This window comes from Arvicanthis niloticus, chromosome 24 (assembly GCF_011762505.2).
Source record: "Arvicanthis niloticus isolate mArvNil1 chromosome 24, mArvNil1.pat.X, whole genome shotgun sequence".
Taxonomy (NCBI): Eukaryota; Metazoa; Chordata; class Mammalia; order Rodentia; family Muridae; genus Arvicanthis; species Arvicanthis niloticus.
Genome location: NC_133432.1, coordinates 29,447,972 through 29,472,766, shown reverse-complemented (window position 1 = coordinate 29,472,766; position 24,795 = coordinate 29,447,972).

The following is a 24,795-nucleotide window of genomic DNA, read 5'->3' as shown; positions in this document are numbered from 1 at the left end:
ACATGGTGAAACCTTATCTCAAAACCCCAAACAAATAAAAAAAATAAAGAAAGAATTTTAAAAAGAGTATGGTATTGGGGCTTTCCCAAAGTGGCCCTGGGTCACGTGTCTTGGCCCACAATTACATGTGGCTTTGTTTTTAGGCTAATGAGAAAGAGGGAGATTCCAGGCCCAGCGTGGTTGCTGCTAGCACGGTAGTCCTTGGGTAGTAAAAATAAATACAGATAAACACACAGACAGAAAGGGAAATAAACATAGTCAGATGGCTTCTGCAGTGCTGAGGGCAGATAGACCGCTGACACCCTCAACATGGAATTGTGTGCACCTGCCTTTGTCACAGATGGCAGCCAGGGATCCTCAGGTATCAGCAAAACCCACCTGAGGCCTCAGGTCAGCATACATGTTCATGAAGTCTAATGAGACTCCACTTGCCATCCAGGAGACCCCGCCCCTGACTGGCTCGATTTTGAGAACTTGAAGGAGATGGTTATAAATAAACACAATTCTTCCCCAACATGTAGTTAATGGCCATCTCCTCCCAATCGCTCTGAAATCATTTCTCTTAGTCTTTTCCTGTGTGTGATATCAAAAGCCCAGTGCAAGATGTTTGGAAAAATGTGGCTGAGTCTGATTTCTAGAGCAGCTATAGCCACTATGCAGTTTCCTCAGGGTGTGTGTGTGTGCACGCACGTGTGTGCACGCATGTGTATGTGCAGTGTTAATAGCAACTGGGCTGCCAAGAGACTATTCAACTGGCTCTTGGCTGACAGTCCTCCACTCAAAGCAGCTAAGCATTAGGATATCCATGACAACTGTCAGAGGGTTAAATTGTCCTGCTTCCTCCCACCCACCAAAAAAAAATATTATTTTATTTAAAGCAGTGGTTCTCAACCTGTGGGTCTCGATAATTGGAAAACACATATTTTGGATGGCATTAGGAACCCCGAAACCATAAATTTATTTTTGTTGCTACTTCATAACTATAATTTTGCTACTGAGAAGTGTCTCACTCAGTTCCTAGGACCACCAGAAATATGTGTTTTCTGATGGTTGCAACACACAGGTTGAGAATACCTGATTTAAAGAAAAAATATTCATTAATTGAGTGCTTACAATAAAGGTCCTCCACTGACTCAGCTTTAAACATCGCTTTACTCCTGTTTCTCTGCCCCAGGAAGCTGCGGGTCTCTCTGGTCACTCTTAGCCTTTGCCAAGAACAGTCAGTCCTGTAGTGGGTTTAACACAAAAAGGTGCCTTTTGCCCAGAGAACAGGGAAGACAGTGGAAGACTACTTTGCTCCGATGATGAAGACACAATATTCTCCAGAGGAGTTAAAGGCCTGCTCTCAGCCTACTGGGTGTTGCAGTTGCAGGGATTTTCAGAGAAGCAATTGGGCTTGTTTACGGGTTTCCTTAGCAACAGGGATACCAGGAAGTGGGCACATGGGACAGGTGGCTGGATGGACCATTTTCAGGAGCTTTGAAGAGACAGAGTGGGCCGTGTTGAGTGAGGAGCTCTACCTCTGAAGTTCATGGTTTCAGTCTGTGTTGAGAAAGGTGTTAAAGTAGCAGGAGTTCTCCATAGATGCACCGGTGCTGTGTCCCCAGCAGTCTCTGTAGAGACAGTAGACTGTGAACACAGAGAAGTCCAGGCATGAAGCGACTTCACACTTCCCCTGAAACAGCTGTCCTCAGTTGCGTCTATGCTGAGAGGTGCGTGCAAGGTGATTATCCAGAGTTTTATAAGCCATTCCTTGGCTCAGCCCCAGGGCTGCTTAAGGCTTTGAAGAAAGACAACATCACACTCCATGAGGGACAGATGGCTTTTTATCAATCCTTGCATGATTATTGATGGAGATGTCTGGGATGCCCTGCGGGTGGAACCGAGTGGTTGATTTGGTGTAAGGAGGGGACCCTGCTCACCAGTTCTTCTGTTGTGCCTCAGGTTCTCCCAGCTCTCCCAGTTCAGGCCAGCCAGGTTCTCCACACACCTGCTGTGCCCTCCCCTCCCCCCCCCCCCCCCCCCCCAATGCACAGATTCTCTTTGTTCTGTAAGTGTCTGTGATGAGTTTCTAGGCTGCTCTTACAGTCCCATTAGGTCCCCTGTCTCTGTCTGTCTGTCTGTCTGTCTGTCTGTCTGTCTGTCTGTCTGTCTGTCGTCTGTCTCTTTCTCTCTATGGTGTATACATGTAGAGGCCACAGGCTTACATGACATATCTTTTTCTGTTATGTTCTACCTTGTATTTAGAGATAGAATCTTTCACTGAACCTAGAGTTTACTGTTTGGTTTAGACTATCCGGCCAGTGAGCCCCAGGGATCCTACTGTCTCTTCCTCACTTCCCCCAACCCTGTGGTTATAGACACAAGATGCCATACCAGGGTGTTGGAGATCTGAACCCAGGCCGTATGCTTGCCCGTTGAGCATTTTAAAAAAATGTATGCATGTGCACAGAGTCAAATCAGCTCTGCCTTACTATGAATTATTGTAAGAGGATATGGGTACAAATCAGTCTGGATTATATAAATGACAATGAAGAATCAGGGGAGGGAGGGGTGATTTTGCCCTGGTGGAATCTACCTTGTGCTTACCCCACTAGGGGTACCCTTGTGATCCCAGAGGACACAGGAAAATTATTTCTTTCTGTTTTATGGGCAGCTGAGTCTCAAGGCTCGGCTGAGAGGATGGAAATGTAGTTCTGGTGCAAACGAGGACTGGATGGGGAAAGGTTGGGTTCCCCATAGGGGTGCCAGGTACTCATGTATGCAAGGCATCCCCCTCCCCACCCCAGAGAAGATCGGGAGGCACAGAGAATCCAGTGCGTGGCCAGGGCCCAGGGGTAGCAGCAGCTTCATATTTTTGCCTTTGGCTCTTTCCTTTCCCTCCCTGCCGTCCATCTTCCTCCTGTTTCTCTTCCCCTCTTCTTTTTCTGTAGACAGGCTCACAGGTGAGCCCTATGGCTTTTCTAGGCGCTTTGCTGCACTGTTGTCTACCCTGTGGAAGACAGACATTTGTTTCTCAAGTTCTCTGCTAGGAAGTCACAGACAGTCAGAACCACATGCTTTCCTCTGCTGTGACTCAAAGGGTGTGAGGGTCAGACCCAGGGCATGTCTAAAACGGGACAGGCAATTGTTGGTTTGCTTCCCTAGGAAGGTTTTGAAAGATCCTGCCACACTCCCTGACAGAAAACAGCCAAGAAACCTATGCACATTGCAAAACAGAGCTGCTGGGGTGCTGGGGTGTGGGGTGCTGGGGTGCTGGGGTGCTGGGGTCTTGGGGTGCTGGTGAAGAGAGAGCTATGGGCCAGGGCCTTGGGGTGGGAGCAGCTGCAAAAGGTAAATTCTGGGACTTTGTGGCTCTTTTTCTTAATGTAGGGACTGGACTGGGTACATCTTGAGCCTTGTGGCAAGAGACAAACACCTCTGGGGAAAGCACAGACCTTTGGCTTGAAGGACAGGAATGAGAAACAGGAAGTTGTGGTCACCAGAGTGGGAGCTTCCAAAGAAGGAAGGAGAGAACTTTCAGACTCTCCACTCTCCCTCTTTACACAGGGATAGGCGCGCGCGTACACACACACACACACACACACATACACACACACACACACACGAGAGAGAGAGAGAGAGAGAGAGAGAGAGAGAGAGAGAGAGAGAGAGAGAGAGAGAGAGGGCACACACATACATACAGGTGCACACAGTTTCTTGGTACATACAGAGACACACAGAAAAACAGAGATGGATGCACAAACACGCAGAGAGACAGTCATGCATGTCTTCTCACACACACATAGGCAAATGTGGAGATACAGGTTTACATACATATACAGATGCATACAGATTCTTAGAGACACACAGACAGTCACACAGAGATACAGACATGCACACTTGATTTAACACTGGCAGCAACAGGATAGATGAACATGCCACTGAGAGTGAGAAAAGCCAAGATTTCAGCCTCTCCTTCAGCTGTGCCTCAGGTCTGAGGAAGTCTAGCAGGGCCCCACCTGACTCTCAGCTTCATGGAGGCCAACATTCTGGCTGCAAAGGAGCCTCTTCAACCTGCAGATCCCAGGGTAACTGCTGTCACCAGTTAGTCTGGGGCTTGCCAGGCATTTCCTCTTCCAGTGGTTGGGTTGAAGTTGGCATATTGTTCTATGGTAGGCTAAGAGGGTCACACAGTATTACTGAGGCCAAGGCATGTTCTCTGCCAGCTCCTCCTTAGAGGGCAAGGTCTCAAATTTTAAAACAGTGGTTCTCAACCTGAGAGTTGAGACTCCTGCAAGGGTCACATATAAGCTATCCTGCACATGACAATTCATAACAGTAGCAAAATTACAGTTATGAAACAGCACCGAAATGATTGCATGCTGGTCACCACATGAGGAGCTGCATTTAAAGCTTTCAGCATTAGGAAGGCTGAGAACCACTGTTCTAGAAGGTCCAGCTTGTGATGCTGCTCCACATACATGGAGAACCCAATGCGGTCTTTGCTCAGGAGTCTGGGATTCAACTGAGCGTCTGGGACATGGACCATGTCCTATTTAGGGTTTCTATTGCTGTGATGAAATACCAGGGGCAAATTTGGGGAGGAAAGAGTTGATTTATTTATTTATTTATTTTGGCTTACACTCCCACATCTTAGTTCATCTTTGAAGTTTCCTCGAAGAAAGTCAAACAGGAACTGGAAGCAAGATGCAGAGGGGCGCTGCTTACTGGCTTGCTCATCATGGTTTTTTTTTTAATCCTGATTTCTTATAGAACCCAGGACCATCAGCCCAGGAAGGGCTGGGCCCCTCCCCCATCCATCCTGAATTTAAAATTGCCCTACCGGCCTGCCTACAGCTAGATCCTATGGAGGCAGTTTCTCAGTTGAGTGTCCTTCCTTTCAGAGAGCTCTAGCTTGAGTCAAGTTGATATAAAACTAGTAGCCAGCACAGGAAGCTTCTAGAGCTGGCTCACCTGCATCCTAGAGGCTCTGGAGACAGGAATGGAGAGCAACCCAGACTGCCTTTCTTCTGAAAGAGACCATCTGCTTCCTAGGAGGGTCTTTTGCCCAGGAAATGGGACCAGAAAGAACTCAAAAGGTCCTCCAAGAGCCAGAGGAAAAGCAGTTTTTTTGAGCACACCGTGGAGATGCTGACAGCAGGCCTGGGCCCAACAAGCAGGGTCAACCTGCAGAGGCCCAAAGGAGAATCAGGGTTGTCTTGGGAAATTTGTCCAAACCTCTGTTTGTTTCTTTCTTTCTTTCTTTCTTTCTTTCTTTCTTTCTTTCTTTCTTTCTTTCTTTCTTTCTTTCTCTGTTTCCTTTCCTTTCTTTCTTTCTTTCTTTCTTTCTTTCTTTCTTTCTTTCTTTCTTTCTTTCTTTCTTTCTTTCTCTTCCTTTCTTTTTCCATGTCTTTCTCTGTCTTCCTGTCTAGCTCTCTGTCTCTGACTCTGCCCTCTCTTCTTCTCTCCTCTCCTCTCCTCTCCTCTCCTCTCCTCTCCTCTCCTCTCCTCTCCTCTCCTCTCCTCTCCTCTCCTCTCTATTCCCTCCCCTCCCTTCTGTTTCCCTTCCTCCTTTTCTCCTTCCTTCCTCCTTGCTCCCCACTTTCCTGGTCCCTCTCTGTAACAAGTTTGTCATTCATGCCCCTAAGTCCATAAGTCTGTTTGAGAGTCACTTCAGAGTACCAGGGAGATGTGTTTCTACCCTCAGTGCTCTCTGTGGGGAGTCTCCTCCTTAGCTGGATGAAGGGCCAAGCCAGAAGCCCTTCCTGAGGACTGTGTCCCCTCCTGGGTTTTCAGCAAACCCTATGCCCAGGGTTGTACACTCTGCTTACCAACTCTTGCAAGCAAACTGCTGGTTAGAGAAGGAGGCCCAAGTGCAGCTGCTTTCCTTGCTGACCAGCTGGGATGACCATGCAGGACTGGTCTTCTGAGCCTCAGAGCCCCAGCATTGACCATAGCAGGTGACCAGAGACCTTCTTTGACCTGGGTCTACTCATAAGAGGACCTTCAACACAATCAACTTTTCTTTGTTCACAAGCTAATCTCCTTATTCCAGAAATTTCTGTCAACGTTTTCAAAAGCTCAGCCTTAGAGATGCTCGTTTTAATGTCATGCCTTCTGCCCCCACTCTGGCATCTCTGCTCTGTCTGCCAGCAGCGTGCAAACTCCGGCCTCTGTGCTCCACAGATAAACTGTGCTCCACAGATAGAAAGCTGTGCATCTGCCCTCCCTCCCCAACAGTAAGCAGCAGGCAAGAGAATTAAAAATGCACAACTTAATTGGATCTCCAGCATCCTGCTGGCTCAGAGAGTTCACCTAACCATGCCACATTTGAACGCAGGGTTTAATTCCACCAGTGGCTTGGCAGGTAGGAGGCATTAATAGTAAACAGTTCATTAGGGGGAACATCCAGCCTCATGCCTTCTCTAGTATGGCACAGACACGTTAGGAGTGTCCTACTTAGCTTTAATTGTCAACCTGACACAGCCTAGAGTCACCTGAGAGAAAAGCCTCTATTGACGAATCACCTAGACCAAATCTGGCTTATGGGCATGTCTGTGGGGGAATATCTTGATGATTAATTGAGGGAGGAGGGCCCAGCCCACTGTGGGAGGTGCTGTTCTTAGGCAGGTGGACCTCTGCTGTATAAGAAAGCTAATTACACTTGAGGGAGGGAGGGAGCCAGAGAGTCAGCTAGCAAGCAGCATCCTCCATGACTCCTGCTGAACTCCCTTAGCTGTGAGGAAGATCTCTGGTCAGAGATCACGCAGTGCAGAACAGCAAGCAGGCCTGTCTTCAGATCCCTGCACCAGGCCCCTGCTCTGACTTGTTTCAGCTGAAGAACTGTAATAACCTGGGAGTTTAGGATGAAATAAACCCTTTCCTTTCTGAACATTTTTGTTGGTAGGAGTGTTTTATCATAGCAACAGAAAGGAAGCCAGAACAGAGGGCGACTCAATTAAGAACGGAGTAATTGACCTGAATTGGGCTGTGGGCCAAGACCAGCCTCAGACAATTCTTTCTCTCAGCTAATTCTCTGTAGGAGTTCTCAATGGAGAATGGCGCGATGCCCAGCCCAGGGGCTTCTGCCCAGCTTTGGAGCTCAAGCCTAGCCCAGGGGCTCATGCCCAACATAGGGGCTCCTGTCCAGCTCAGGATTTCATGCCCAGCCCTAGGGCCTTATGAGTGAACATTCATGAAGTGTGGCAGGTTTCCATTGCTGCCTTACCTGGGAAAGGAGGGAATGGGACTGGGGAGACTTAGATCTTGGCAGTGGAGCAACCGGGCTTCAGTCTGGGTCTGGCTAGCCACCAGGGAACCTCTCCAACTCCAAGAATAAATGGACGAATGAGGGAGCTACTGCCTGTGAATGGGAACTTTCACTTGACATGACAGCTAGACCCTGAGGGAGTGGCCTGGACCACCCTGGGAGGGCAGAAGGGCCACTGAGGGTGGAACACAGATGTGTACTGAGGTCCAGCTGTGGTTACTGCTGAGCACTGGACCTCACTGGAGCTTGGGATGAGACAGAACAAGGTGTCTTCATACCTGTGCCATGCAAACTGCCCAGAGATGCTCCAACCCCTCTAGAACTGGTGACCCAACAGAATCTGTCTCCATAGGAAGAGTGTTCATGAAGGTACGCACGTCCCCCTGAGGGACATCCCGGCTGAGGGCAGTCCTAGCTTCACTAGCTCACACCCTCAGTACGTGACTCCCAGTGAATGTGAATGATCTCTGCACACTCTTGGGGAAAGGCCTACTAGGACCTGTGGGGGTACAGTCTCACCCTTGACCTACACTCAGCCTCACCAGGTCAGTCATCACGGACAGAAGCAGAGGCATGTGAATGCTCACAACATGCAGACACGTAACAACTCTGACATGGGTGCGTGTACACACACACACAGACACACACGCGCAGACACACACACACACAAATACACACAGGCATACACACAGATACATACATGCACACATAGACATACACACAGACACACACACAGACACAGACACACACAGACATGCACACATACATGCACACATAGACATACACACAGACACACACAGACACAGACACAGACACACACACATACATGCGCACATAGACATACATGCACACATACATGCACACATAGACATACACACAGACACACACACACGCACATATACATGCACACATAGACATACACACAGACACACACAGAGACACACACAGACACAGACACACAGACACACACAGACACAAACACACAGAGACATACACACAGACACATACATGCACACATAGACATACACACAGGCACACATATGCACGTGCCCACGCATGTGTGTGCACACATGTTCACACACACAAACACACATGCATCACCCCTCACATCTGACTTAGATACAGAGGAACATACCTCTTCATTTTGATGCCCTAGCTGCCTGCTTTGATTTTTTTTTTTTTTTTTTTTTTTTTTTTTTTTTGTAGACAAAGTCTCATGTAGGCCAGGACGGCCTCGAACTTGCTTTGTAGCCTATGACTTTGAAGTCTTGGTTCTCCAGCTTCTACCTCTTCAGAGTATGGTCCACCATGCCTGATACTGGGGAGGGAACCCAGGGTATAGTACAACCAACCTTAACTTATCCCCGATCAGCTTACAAATAAATGAGACTCAGACTATAGTTATTTTCTTTGGTTTTGACAATTACTGGGGAGGGGGTCACCCGTAATCTACTTTTCTAACTGCTGGCCTGGCTACCTCCCTAGCGTAATTCCCCAAATACTTGCTATTTCTCCTGGCCGCGTGCTCATGGTCCATCTCCCCTCAGGGTGGCTTCCTCCTTCTCCTGGTCTCCTCTCTTTTCCTTTCCCTTCTCCATGCCAACCAGATAACTCAAAAACCCACCTACCCCTAATCTCCTCCGTAATTGGCAGTAGCCAATTTTACTTTTTAAAAAATTAACAATTTTACTATTGGATTTAAAACCAAGAGTTTTAAATCAAGGAACAAGGTTAGAACAACAAAAGCTTGTGATCGTGAGGATTCGCTCGTAGGCCTAGACCTTTGGGTGCAGAATTTAACATTATAATACGTATCAACAGATCAGACCTCAATACCGGGGTTTCCTGTATGTTAGGGTAGCGCTCTAGCCATTGAACCATACTCCTGCCCTCCTCTTCCTTTTTGGCACAAGGAAAACAAGAAAACCCCACATCTGGTTTTGAGGACACTTAGGTAAACGACAAGTCTAGGACCATATTCTACACATTAGAGTTCCTGAAAGTCAACTCAAAGCCAAGGCCATCCTGGGAGCCTGTGTTGCAGATGTGTGGGACACACAATGGGACGCTGGGGCAGCATCCCACTGCCTCCTCCTGGATCTGCTGGCTTGTTTTCCTGTGCCACAGGCAAGAGCATCCTATCCTCTTTGTGGAAGCCTTTCCTCACGCTAATGACTGTTCTGCTTCAGTGAGAAAGGAAGCCATAGGAAGTGTGTGTGTGTGTGTGTGTGTGTGTGTGTGTGTGTGTGTATTGTGATGAGACCCTCACTCCAGCCAGTGTAATGCAATTCTGCCCTAATGGTATGTGGCCTTACTGGGCTCTGGTAAAGGATAGAAGGCAGGGGTGGAGAAGACTAGGGAAAAGCTACCATCCTCTCTGGGTACAGACTTTCCGGGGAGGTCACTTCAAGATCGCTCATCTTTCTGTTCATAACTCTCCAGCCATGATCTGTAAATAACCTTAATCAGCTCACTGGTTCCCAGAGTGAACTTTAGTTTGTCACTGGAGCCTCATTAGGATGATGTGCTGGCTCGTCTTATGTCAACTCGACACAAGCTACAGTTATCTGAAAGGAGGGAGGCTTAATTGAGAAAATGCCTGCATATGATTCAGCTGTAGAAGAAGAGTCAAGCCCATTGTGGGTGGAGCCATCCCTGGACTGGTGGTTCTGGACTCTATAAGAAAGCAGGCTGAGCAAGCCTTCGGGAGCAAGCCAGTAAGCAGCACCTCTCCATGGCCTCTGCATCAGCTCCCGCTGCAGGTTTCTACTCTTCTTGAGCTCATGCTTTAACTTCCTTTGGTGATAAACACAAGCGTGAAAGTATCAACAGAATAAACTGTTTCCTCCTCGGCTTGGTGTTTGGTCACAGTGTTTTGTTCCAGCAACAGAAACCCTAACTAACTAAGACAGGCAGTCCATATTGCTAAGTCCTTCTGCCCTCCAAGGTAGAAAATTTTCACAAGGCCAGCATGGGATATATGATATTTGTCTCAAAACAAAGCAAAACATCACACAAAATTCCTTAAAGAGAGCATTAAAACAGAAGAGAAGCCCACAAGACCTGAAAAAGAGAAGCCACTCACTGGGAAGATAGTTGACAAAGGACAGATGCCAAAAATGCTTCAAGAGGGCCCAGTAAGACTAGTATAAACTCAGGGAAGGATGGAGTGGGCAGGGTAAGCAAGGGCATTCCACTGTAAGAGTTGGCTCCTGAGAAGTTAGCCAGCTCAGGCCCAGGCCTTGGTGACATGCCATCTGACAGGCAAAGGGTGGGTTTCTGTCTGTAGCTTACTGGCTTCATGGTGTTCTAGCTCTGAGGTCCTACCAGCTAGTCGTGGTCTGAAAAGGCCTTGGAGCCTACTATCCAACTGTAGTTCCAGGAAAGGGAGCCCACCAGGTTGTGCAGAGGCTCAGGAAACCCTGGCACCCCAATCTCCAGGCCCTCTTCCCATATCTTCTACTCTACTTCCCAGGAAACCACTGAGATTATCATGCGTGTGAGTCACACTGTGGCTGTGCGTCGTGGGCGCCTGTGCTGACCACTGTGTGGGGACATGAGGAAGTGGCTCTGTGAGTCATAGACACTTGTGGGACTTATTTTTGAGGAGACTGACTGCTCTGTGTCCCTAAAAGAAGGATAGATATGGGTGGGCCCTGAGTTCTGACTGTCTTGTGAGAAGAATTATTTATAGAGAGACACAAACATAGAGACACATATAGACACTAGAGACAAACACAAAAAACACAAATGCTTAGACACAGACACATAGACACACATACTGAGATGCACACATACGGAGACACATAGATACATACTAAGACATGTAGATACATACATACATGCACACACACACAAAGACAGACACAGAGAGATAGAACACAGAGACATATATTGCTCCTAGAAACATAGAGACATGGAGATCCACACATATTGAGACACAGAGACAAAGAAATAGAAAAAGATACATAGAGACATATACACAGAGATACATATACACAGAAACACACAGAGAGACAGGATCGTACACATATGCAGACACTAGACATGAAGACACATAGGCACATACACACAGAGACAATTAGTTACCCACATCGAGACACACATAGACATAGACACATAGACATGTGGCACAGATATGCAGACATGCAGAGACCTAAACACTAGATACACACAGATACAAACAGATACACACAGACAGACATATAGAGACATAAAACAGAAATACATAGGTACACACACATATACAGAGAGACACAGATACCTACATAAACATAGTTGGAGGAACTATGTGCTTTTTCTCTGCTTCTGTTTCTCTGTCTCTCTGTTTCTATCTCTGTCATTCTGTGTCTGTCTGTCTCTCTTTCTCACACATACACACACTCACAAACACACACTGGGGCAAAGGATAAAGCAGCAAACACTCTACCTCCTGACGCTTGAAGTGGGAGAGAACAAATCTGCAAGCTGTCAGACAGACTGCAGGGGAAGGCTAACATGACGGGCCCTTTCCAATGGAGGAGGCTGTGACTGTGGGTGTGTGTGTGTGTGTGGGGGGAAGCCTCTGGATGCCAAAATGCCCTATAGGCTTTACCAATCATCTGGCCATGATCTTTCTGCTCTACTCAGACCCAGCGGGCCCAGAAGCTCACAGCTTGAAGCCCTGAGAGTCTGAGCCCAATTACTTCAGGATTTAGAAACTATAGGCTTATAAACTTGGGCTTTGAGCGCGGTGATCCTGGCACTTGGCTTTTTGTGTGATTCCCAGCTTCTAGCAGAGGTACTGGCCGCAGCAGGCAGCGCCTTCTAGTGTTACCTCATATGTTAATTAAAGACACAATGGTGAAATGCAGAGAATGGGGATTTGCTCAATGTAGTCACACTGGGAAGAGGAACAAAGAGGTCCAGGGACACTCCTTCCTTCAAAAGACCTCCAGGGCACTGACAGGAGGCTTAGGTTGAAATAGAGAGAAAAGGCTGGGGCTATGCTCAGTGGGTCAGAGGGCTTCCTGTGCCAGCAGGAGGACTCGAGTTCTAGTCCCAGAACTCATGTTAAGAAAAGCTGTGAGCGACGGTTGCTGTCTGAGTTAGGCTTATTGATGCTGCAGTGAAACACTGGGACCAAGCGCAACTTGGGGAAGAATGGACTTAGTGGGTTTACATATTCTAAATCATAGACCGTAGAGGGAAACCAAGGCAGGAACTCAAACTGGGTGAGAACTTGGAGGCAGGAGCTGGGGGAAGTACCTCTTACTGGCTTACTCAGCTTTCTTTTGTATAGAACCCAGGACCATCAGCCTAGGGGATGCACCACCCACAGTGGGCTGGGCTCTTCTCTATCAGTCATGAAGTAAGAAAATACCCTATAGGCTTGCCTGCTTACAGCCCAGTCTTCTGGAAGCGTTTTCTCAATTTAGGTTTCCTTCTTTCATATGACTATACTTTGTTGGGAAACCAGCCAGCAGATGGTGGTGCTTTAATCCAAGTACTGAGAGGTAGAGATGGGTGGATCCTTATCCAGCCTGGTCTACTTGGTGAGTTCTAGGACACTGAGCAACCCTGTCTTGTAAAAACAAGTACAGCATCTGAGAAATGACAGCTGAGGCTGTCTCTGGCTCCCATATGCACCTACAGAAACTCAGGTGCATACACACACACACACACACACCACCACACACCACATACCACACATCCACACACACCACACATCCGCACATCCACACACACACACATCCACACACCACACACATCCACACACACACACACATCCACACATACCACACACACACCACACATCCACACATCCACACACACACACATCCACACACCACACACATCCACACACACACACATCCACACATACCACACACACACCACACATCCACACATCCACACACCACACACATCCACACACCACACACATCCACACACCACACACATCCACATACCACACACACATACACACACACACCACACATACTACACATACCACACACATACACACACACACACACACACACACACACACACACACACACACACTATGGTGAGACCCAGGGTGAGTTGTAGCACTTTGTCTGACCACCAGACAATTCTGCACAAGCACCACAGCTGAGTTACCTTTCTTCCTCCATGTGGGGTCTTTTCATAATCATAATGCCAGTTAGCTCACTGGAAGTGAATGGCTTGCCCTGGAGGGTGCTCATCACAGAAGCTGACATCTGAAGAGCTGTCTTGTATGGAGGGTCCCCACCATCTGGCCTTCAGCTTCATCCTTCCTGACGTCCAAGGTGCATGAGCCAGGGATAGACTTTGCACACAGGAGGGAGCCCATGTGGGTCATGTGTGCAGCTGCCCAGAGAAGCCCTTCCTGGACGGTCAGGAAAATGGGCTGGGGATCATTCCTGGAAGACACATAGCTGGTTCTGTCTGGCACAGAACGGGTATTGTCAAGTCAATTGTGAGTAACTGGGTCAACAGGGCACTTGAGGCAAGACTAGTTTCTGAGATGTTGCTGAGAACAGGCATGTGTCAGGAAGTGTCATTTTTGGAGAGAGCCACTCTTCCTGGAGCCATCCAGGTGGTACTAGGACACACTGGGTGGACCACACTACTGTTTCTCAGCCTTCTCTACAGAGATGGCCATGTGACCCAGGTTTATGCCAGGCTGGTCCGGGCTCACAGAGGCATGCTGGGCCACAGTAGGTATGAGTGTGTGGATGTGTTAGTGGGGGGTGTGTGTTTCTGTGTGGTACTGGGGGAAACTTTAGGGCCAGCTGTGTGTCTTCCTCTAGTTTCAGGACAGCTAGCCATGTGATTCTGAATTTGGGGTCACAGCCCAATGTGTTAGAATACACAATTTATTCCTGCTTTCCTCTCTTCCCTCCTTCCTAAAAAGATTTACTTTTATTTTATGTGCATTGGTATTCTGCCCACAGGTATATCCATGTAAGAGTGTCAGATCCCCTGGAACTGGAGTTGCAGACAGTTATAAGCTGTCAATGAATGCTGGAAATTGAACCCAGGTCCCCTAGAAGAAAGGCCAGCTCTTAACCGTTGAGCCATCTCTCCAGCTCCATTTCTCATCTCTTCTCAATTGCCACCAGGCTCATCCACCCATTTTCAATAGGCCAATTGAAAGAGCCAAATTAATAGTGGAAAGAAGAAAAGGGAGATTTATTTAATGTGACCACGGTGGGAGAGTCAAATGGCTTCAGAGATCCCTTACCCCCCACCCCGCCATTGGGAATGAGATGAAAGTTTACATAGAGGGCCAAGGGTTATGCACATTTAAGCAGTCCTGGCTAAGCCGCGGCTTTACTCTTATCCTATAAGGTGGCCTGATGAGTTGTTAGAATTACGAGAAATCGCTTTCCTGGAAACAAGTTCCGTCTCAGGCTGGTGCCTCTCCCTTCAACTAGCATGAGATCCCGGGGAAATTTCCATTTCTTTGGGGGTCTATTGTTTCTGATAGTCAGACGGAAAGACGCACGGGTCTCTTTAAAATGTCTTCATTTCTGTCGGCTCACTGCGTTTGCGCCACAAACCTCACTTGTGCTTCCTCTCAGGCCTGCAGCCTCTTGGGTCATCTGTCCACGGGAGCATCCTTCTGAGTACTGGAATGCACACGGTCCAAGATAGCTATCCCACTGTCAGATTCTAATCCTGAGGATTCTCATAGCATTCCTCTGTGTGGACAATTGACCTTACCCTGCAGTGCTAGGACAGATTTGAAAGATTTCACACTTCAACCAGAGATTACCTGGCTGACAGACAGCAGTAGTTTTCTGGTGGGAAGTCACAAACTTCACAGAGATAATAGAATCTGGGTCCTCTTTGGGTACTTATGCCCTATCCTACTCATGGATTTTGGTGATGTAATCCTTCAGGGGAGTTATGAGTGACGTAGGGATCTATCGTAGAGACTTTAGGGAGGGACTTTGAGACCCTCATATTGTCCTAGGCCATTCTAGGACAGGCCATTTGATGTCTGGAATATCATAAGAGACTCTAGAGAGTCAAAGACACTCAGACAGGACTGAAATTTAGACATGATATCTCACCACAGGGGGGAAATGGGACAACTAGCTGGGACCACAAGGAAGACGTGAATAGATATTAATCTATGATGCATGTCAAAGAGGGTACAAAACCAGGCCAGTTGAGGCTTGCCATCAATACCAGTGAGGAATATTTGGAGGCTGGAAGGTTGAGCCAGAAAAGGTGAACAGTGCTGAAAAACTGGCAGTGAATAAAAGGAAAGTAATCTCGTTTCCTGCACGTCTGGGGTTATCTAAGTGCATCCACAGACACAGTGAATATGGGACCCTATAGAGTTTTGGGGCCTGGTGGGTCTTCAGAGGAAGCTTACTTCCTTGTCGGCTCCTCATAGACTAGGAGCCGAATAAGGGGCATTTGCCAACTTTCAGGTTTGACTCGAAGGTGAGGTGTTTGTAAGGAGGTTGTCGTCTGATTCCCGTGAATCCCTACTTTGCTGACTGGACATGTGCCTGGGCAAGTCTGTAACCTGGTGGCCTTGAGCACTTCCTACAGAAGTGTTGCTGTCTGACCAGAGGCGAGATTGCCTCTCTTCTACTGAGCTAAGTGTCCACTAGAGGGAGCTCTAGGATTTTCTGAGATAGGCAGGGAAAGGGGTGGGGGTTGTCACAAGCAAGGATGAGCAGGAGAAGACACAGGAAAGCCTTAGGATACACTGGTAAGCAAGGGTGATGGGTGAGAAAAAGGGGTGATAGTTTACAGGATGACTCACAGGTAATCGGGATGAAAGATATTTGAATAGAGGGGACACAGGTTTACAGAAGGGGTACCATTGGTCAGGAGGGGACAAAGGTGTGCAGAAGGGGACAGGGAGACCCAGGGAGACAGAGTGGTGTGGTGTAAACATGGAGGACCACAAGAGGGCACAGTTGCATAAACAGTAACATATGAGCCAGAGTTGACAGAGCATTGGGTGACATGTCCTCAGGAGAGGAAAGGGGTGAGGAGGAGAGGACACTGATGAGTTGGAGGTCCAAGGGTCAGCAGGAGGGACAGAGTTGAGCACGAGGGAACATATTTGAGCAGGAGGGGACATGGGTGAGCAGAAGGATCCATGAATTCTAAATAGTGTTTGTGGAAGGGGGAGGAGGGGGAGAGTCAGGTGACCAGAGACAACGTAGCTGATCAGGAAGGGGAACAGGTGGGCAGGAGGTGACACTCATGGGTAGGACAAGACATGGGTTAGCAAGAGGGGACAGATCGGGAGGGGTAAGCAATGAGAGTGGGCTCAGGTGAGTAGAACAGAATCCAGGAGAACAGTGGGGGCGTGGGGAAGAAGCTGGGGACTATCTGGGCATGGGACATGGGTCATCAGGAAGTGGCAGCAGAAAAGTAAATGAGAATATAGATGAACAGAAAGCGGGCATCGGTGTGCAGGAGGAGAAACAGCATGGAGGGATGGGGTAGGCAGTGGGTAAGCAGCAGAAAGTATTGGTGAACAAGCCTGGGGACATGTTGGGCCAGCAATGGGCAGAAAAGTAAGAGAGACAGGAGGATACCTAGGGGACAGGGTTGGAAAGTAGAGGACATGGGTAGTCAGTAGAGGATATAGGTGAAGGGGGAGGGCATAGGTCATCAGGAGACACAGGTGAACGGTAGGGGTGGGATGAACAGGGAGAAACATGGAGTAGCAATGGAGAGGCAAGATTAATCAGGGAAGAAGGCAGTGGCCGGCAGTATGTGCAGGTTGAGTGAGGTCAGGGACCCACCCTAACAGAAGGTAGCACAAGTTCGATACAGGGAATGTGGGTGGATAGGAGGGAGGCAGAGAGGGGGCATGGTGGGCACAAGAAAGCAGGAGGGATACAAGTTAGCAAGAGGTGGGCCAGGCCAGTAGGAGTGAGCATGAGAAACAGCTGAGCAGGTGGGCACACGGGTAAGCAGCAGGGCGTCAAGGGAAGCAGGCCCAGACACCAGTGAGTGGGAAAGGACCTGGGTGAACAGGAGGGGCACTGGTGGGCGGGAGGCTGCATGTGTGAGCGTGAGGGGACCTAGGTTAGCAAGCACTACACAGTTGTGTGCATGGAGTGAGGGCATGGGAGAGAAAAGTGGGGATGTGGGTGAGCTGGAATATCATGGAGCACAGGAAGGGGTTTGGGTGAACAAGAGGGAACCCAGGTCATCTGTGGGGAATGTGGTGATGGCCACTGATGAGCACTGGGGACACAAGTGAGGAGGAAGAAGTGAGTGACTAGGAGAAGACATAGGTGGTCAGGAGGAAGCACAGGTGAGCAGGAGGGAAGGGGGTGTTTAGGAGAAAACACAGGTGGATCTCAGGGTACGTAGACATGCACACACACAGAGACACCCACGCACAGACACACACACGCATGTGCACACACACATACACAGACATGCACACACAGACACACGCACACACACAGACATGCACACACAGACATGCATACACATAGACACACGCACACACAGACACGCGCACACACACACACAGACATGCACGCACACATACACAGACATGCACACACAGACATGCACACACACACAGACACGCGCACACACAGACATGCACACACACATACACAGACATGCACACACAGACATGCACACACAGACATGCACACACACAGACACACACACACAGACACGCGCACACACACAGACATGCACGCACACATACACAGACATGCACACACAGACATGCGCACACACACACACACAGACACATGCACACACACAGACACGCGCACACACACAGACACGCGCACACACATACACACACACACACACACACACACACACACACACACTCCAATCCGCTCCAGCTTGCCAGAGCTTTATTTTGGCCAACCAGTGGCCTCACAAGCTCAGTCTATTTATATTAAAGTTTTAGTTCTGAATTCAAAATAAGGAAGCGTCTTGGACCAAAGTCACCATCAGCAGTGGATTCTGGCGTTAACTCACCTTTCAACAGGTGTACATGTGTCCTGTGTACATATCTTGTTTTCCTGCACATGGTCATCTACTGTGTAGCATGCATTATGACTTGTATGCAGCTTATGGCGGGCTTCATAGAGGCCATGGTCGTCTGCACAGAATTCATAGTGCAGAAACAGATTAATAATGCCCTGTGTAACCACACCTCTGTGCTGAGCCCAGATTTCTCTGTAGAGTGTCCATAACACACCCAGCTAAAGCCTAGAACAGAGTGCACCTCTGCTGAGGTTATGCTGCCCCTGTGAGGCGAGCACAATGTCGTGTATGTGTGTCACAGTGGCCAACACAGAAACCACAGAACCCCATGTCCATCTCAGTGTGAACTTGTATATAACTCATAGCGCCTTGTATAGATCTCAGTGTGAACTGGTAGATGAACAGAAGTGATCGCGCCTCGTGTGGAGCTCACAGTGCCCTTTGTGGATCTCATAACGCTCCTTGCGGTGCTCAGAGAACACCTGTGTGCAGCCAATAATGTGAGGAGACGAAATGCTCGCATAGAAGCATCACTGTCAGAGGATGTTATTGTGTATATTAGATCACATAATTAGGTCTTATATGTCATGCCTATATAAGGTGTATATGTATTCATATGTGCAATACTATCTGATATGTCTTACTATGAGCTTCAGAATAAACCTAAAGAAAGCACATATTGCTCTTGGAGTGATCTGAGTACCTGTGCATAAAGCTAGATGCCTCTAGTGCCTTGGGGCACCCGACCTCATGCACATGTCCACATGCAGTCACACTCCTACACATAACTAAAAGTAGTATTGGAGCATCTTTAAAAATAAGGTGTCAGTCAATTGAGGAAAACAGTAGTTAACCTCTGGTTTCCACATACATGTACGTGCATGCATACAATGCCTCCATATGTGTGTATCTGCGCATGTTTGTACACTCAAACATACCAGGTGCATGGATGCTATTCTTCACGCAGTAAGAATCTTATAGATATGAGTTACTACTGACAGTGGCCGTGGTGTGGGTGTGGGTGTGGATGTGGTGGGTAGGTGAGTGGGTGAATGGGTGAGTGGAGGTGTGGGTGGGTGGGTGAATGGGTGAGTGGAGGTGTGGGTGGGTGGGTGAATGGGTGAGCGGAGGTGTGGGTGGATGGGTGAATGGGTGAGTGGAGGTGTGGGTGGGTGGGTGGTGTAGAGAACTTGTTTGCAGAGATTTTTCTGTGTCTTTAGACCTTCACTACTCATCCACCCACATCCGAATGTAGTCCCATCCCTTCAACACTTTTCACAATTCTAGAAGAAACGTACAAACCCAAATGTACAAAGACGGGGATTTTGAGGTCATTTTCTTATTGACTCTCTTGGGGGTGATGGGGATAAACAGAGACACATCTTTTCTCCCACGGCATCAAACTATGCTTACACAATAGAAAGGCCGCCTCATGTGCAGGGCAACTGATCTCCTTACCAAGCCAATTGTGCTGTTCCTCCCTGACCACAGTTTTACACACATGCACACGCACGCACGCACGGATGTATGTATGTACACACACATACATATTTTGTGTGCCCGTGAGTGCATGTGAATACAGGTGCCTGAGGAGGTCGTAAGCGTCAGATCCCCTGAAGCTGACATCTCAAATGGTTGTGAGTGTCCTGATGTGCGTGGTGGGAACTCAGGTCCTGTGTAAGGGTGGTTAAGTGTTCTTAACTGTTCATCCGTCTCCACGGCTCCCATAGTTCTGTTTTGGGGTGCGTGGCTGTGGCAGGAAAGGGGAATTAGGGCAGAAATCTGCTCAGGTTAGTGGACACCTAGGAATCATTCTAGTGTTTTCCAACCAATGACATATGACAAACAGGACATACTCCCGCTGGCCAGCCAGGTCTGCTGTACACACACCTCATTTTCTCAGGACAACCTGTGTGCCAGAGGAAGTCGCCCAAACACCATGCTTAGTTTTCTCTCCCAGAAAGTGGAGACTTTACATGCAGCACAGAACTCTGCTCAGAAAGGAGATGGTTTTTAAAAATTAATCTTCAGGTTCCATAACTTGATGCTGTGAGTCTCAGATAATGTCACCTCTTTTGATTCTTGGGTGCCTCCCCTATCACAGGTCTCCGGCATGCCCTTGATCTGCCCCCCCACTTCCCTACCCTCCAGTTGCAGATTTCCATTTAGTCTCATGGCCATCTGGCCATCTCTCTAGTACATCCCCACATTTTATCTTAACCCTCCATCCCATGCTTCTCTCCATCCCCTCTCCCACCGAGTTACCTCACCCCATCTACTTCCTACGACTATTTTATTTCCCCTTTTAAGTAATATTCAAGCACCCTTTGTTGGACCTTCTTTCTTATTTAGCTTCTTTTGGTCTGTGGAGTATACTGTGGTACCTGTATTTTATGGCTGATATCCACTTATAAGTGAGTGCATACTATATGTGTCCTTTTGAGTCTGGATTACCTTGCTCAGGATGATATTTTCTAGTTCCATCCATTTTCCTGCAAATAATCATGATGTCTTTGTTTTTAATAGCTGAATAGTACTCTGTTGTCTAGATACACCAATTTTCTTTATCTGTTCTTCAGTTGAGGGGCATATAGGTTGTTCCAGTTTCTGGCTATTAAGAATAAAGCTGCTATGAACATAGTTGAGTTGCTTGTAGACAGGAGTCTAGCAAGCTTGTCCTCTGAGAGGCTCCACCCAGCAACTGACTGAGATGGGTGCAGAAACCTACAGCTAAACAGAGGATGGAGAATGACTCTTATGGAAGAGTCAGGGAAAGGATTGAGGACCCCGAAGGGGATAGAAACTCCACAGGAAGACCAACAATGTTCATGAACCTGTGCTTTCAGAAACTGAACCACCAACCAATGCATGAACACAGGCTGGAGCTAGGCCTCTCCCCACATGTGTAGCAGATGTGCAACTCAGTCTCTATGTGGTGTTGAGAACCGTAATAATCCCTGTTCGGGTGCCAAAAAATGTCACGGCCCGAGCAAAATGTTGAGGCCCGGGCTGCCCCGTGTTTGGCGGCCACTGTATCCCGGTCCAAGCTGCCGCTCCGGTCCGCGGGTGGGGGTTCAGCAAGAGAGAGAGGATGAACTCGAAGAATGGAGATCAGACAGAGTGTGTTTCAATCCCGTTTATTCTTCAGTCTCTCTTCCTCTAAGTGTCTGATCCTCTCATCTATAGTCTGATTCTCTACCGTCTGCCTCTGCCTTTTATATGTCTCACTTCTAAGCCATGCCTTTTGGTCACACCTTTAATCATGCCCTTAGGTCTCATCTCTAAATCTGATCTCTAGGTCACACTCTTAAGTCACACACCTTTAATCTCACACACCTTTAATCTCAAGGTATCTAAACCAAGATTATCGGAGTGAGCTCAGCTGTTGTAGGCTATTGTAATCCAAGTCTCATGTCAGGGTATATGGCTCAAGATGGCTGCAAAGTTGATAGTCGCTTTCTGCTAAAAGTCGGCCCCCAACAATGTGGGTCCCAAACAACTGGAGAGGAGGATATCCCAAAGCTGTTATTGCCTGTGTGGGATAGTTTCTTCTAGCTGAGCTGCCTTGTTCAGCCTCAGTGGGAGAAGATGCGCCCAGACCCACAGAGGCTTCATGTGCCAGGGTTGGGGGATACCTAGGGAGCCTCGACCCTCTCATAGGGCATTGAGGAAGGGATTGTGGGGGTAACTGGGAAGGGGGCAGTGATCAGGATGTAAAATAAATAAAAACTCATGTTGAAAAGAAAATATATGACAAAGGAGAATGAACAAACGATCATATTCTAAGTTGATTTTATTGAATATATGACTGAAATGACATCAGAAAAATAATTAATCCTATATGTGTTTATGGGTTGGGAGACACTGTCCATGATTCATATGTGGAGTCCAGAAGTCAACTTGTAGGAGTCAGTTTTCTCTTTCTACCATATGGATCCCTGGGATTAAAGCTTGGTGGTAGTATCTTTACCCACGGAGCCATCTTGCTAGCCCCAGGAGATAGTTAAAGCACTGTAACTGACCTACTAAACCCAAACTTGTGCAAACAGTGTGCCTTCTTCTTAATGATAAAAGTAATATTTAAACTATTTCCTTATGGGCTGAAGAAGTGCCTCAGAGATCATTGTCTGCTCTTGTAGGAGACTCAAATTCCATTCCCAGTACCCACATGGCAGCCCCTAAATGTCTATAACTCCAGTTCCAGGGGCTCTGCCATCTTTTTCTGGCCTCTAGCCAGACATGCAGTGCTAAGTGTGTGTTACTCTGTCTTTAAGTTATATCCGAGTCCTTCATGACCATCCCTGCATAAGGCTGGCCTTAAGACAACTCAGTCAAGACCAGCGGTAACAACCATTAGTCATCAGAGTAGCTGGGATGACAGCCCTGAAGTAACAAACATAGCTGGTGAATTATTGTTTATGTCTGGCCAGAACTTCAGTGGCTGGTCCTCTGCCTCCTGAACGCTGCCATGAAAAAAGTGAGCAAGTACACCTCATAGTTATTTTAAATAATTAACAAGTTATTACTTTATATGGAGATTTGAAATGAGCTTATGCCACGACACATACGTCTTGGATTAGTTTTTGCGAATTGGCATCTTTTTCGCTGAGTTCTGCCTTCAGAGATGTGAATAATCTAGCTACCTTTCTCATTTAAAAAAAAAAATGGCTTGAAAATATGTCTGCCCTAGCTTGGTGCCCAGGGTTGTCAACCCAGCACTCACTGGAAAGGCAGAGGGAGGAGGAGTGTGAATTTGAGGCTAGCTGGGGCTATTCAGACAGGCAGGCTGAAGAAAAGGAGAGAGACTTTCAATGTTGAGTCCCAGTGCTTCTTGGACAAAAGAAACATGAGATGTATTGCCTTGTGTGTTTCTGTAGGTGCTAAGAATTGAATCCAGAATCATTGATCCCATTCAGCCTTTAGTCCATATTTTTGTGGTTCCATATCAAGCATAGGATCTCCCACATACCTAGACACAGGCTCTGTCACTGAGCTACATCTGAGAATGCCTCATTGGAATACTTTACTGCTTTCAGAAGCTATTTATGTTTTTATTAGGGCCTCATACGATAATCTCATACCCACCAGGATAGATACTGCTCAACGGGACGGCATCAGCCTATCATGTCCGAGTCATTGGATTTGACTACTAGCGCCATAAAAAATGACCTAGTAATGTATTTACAGTAAAATGATTCAGTTGATCAGGATGGCAGAATAGATCAAGACAGATAACCCTATAGGCACCCATCATGACCTTCCATCTCTAGCTAACAAGGAAAATACCTGGATTCTTAGTATGCTGAACTTAATGAATTTTGTCTCATCGAGAGTTGCAAAACAGCAGTGTGAACACCAGAGATGGAACTCCTGAGAGAGTTTTCAAACATGGAAATGGATGGTTTGGATGACCAAGGCAAGGCAAGGGACCATGGAAGGAGGAGTAAGGGCGTCAGTGAGAACTGGTCTTGGCCTTGACATTAGAGAACTTGTTTTGAGACTGTGTGTCTTAGTCTCCTTTCTCTTGCTGTAATAAAATATTCCAACAAAACCATCTTATAGGAGAAAGGACTTATTTAGCACATAGTTCCAGGTTATAGGTTCATCATAGCCTGGAAATCATATGGCAGGAACTTGAGGAAGCAGATCATATCACATCCACATTAGAAAGTGGAGAGAGATGAGAGAATGGCTACATGCTAGTCCTTAGTTCCATCCCTACAATTATATAGTCCAGGATTCCCAAGCATGGGGCATGATGTAACATACAGTGGGTAGGTCTTCCAGCATCACCTGATGTAGCTAAGACAGTCCCTCACAGTCACACTCAGGATCCTCTCCCCAGTGATTCTAGATTATATCAAGTTGACATTCAGACTATCACATGGGGGTCTTTTACGTCTTATGTAACCAAGGATGACCTTGAACTTCTGATCTTCCTACTTCCACCTCTCAAATGATGATATTATAGACATGTAGCACCATACCAGGTTTTCATGCTAAGAAATCTTAAATACCTCGCAAAGACACCAAGGAACCTCATCATGAGTGTATAAACGCCGGGCGGTGGTGGCACACGCCTTTAATCCCAGCACTTGGGAGGCAGAGGCAGGCGGATTTCTGAGTTCGAGGCCAGCCTGGTCTATAGAGTGAGTTCCAGGACAGCCAGGGCTATACAGAGAAACCCTGTCTCAAAAAACAAAAAAAAAAAAAAAAAAAAAAAAAAATTAGTGTATAAACAACACCAGTATTTAGACCAGTTAGGAAATGCAATGGAGAAATCCAGTTACGTGGAAGATTTTATCATGAATTTGAAGTCATATTCTTAAATACCAGTTACTAGCAACAGATATGGCTGATATCAGGGAACTCTTGAAAGCCACCCACTTATTTATTTATTTATCTATCTTTTATTTATTTATTTATTTATTTATTTATTTATTTATTTTTGAGGCAAGGCTTCTCTGTGTAGCCCTGGCTGTCCAGGAATTCATTCTATAGACAAGACTGGCCTGGAACTCAGATATCCATCTGTCTCTGCCTCCTGATTGCTA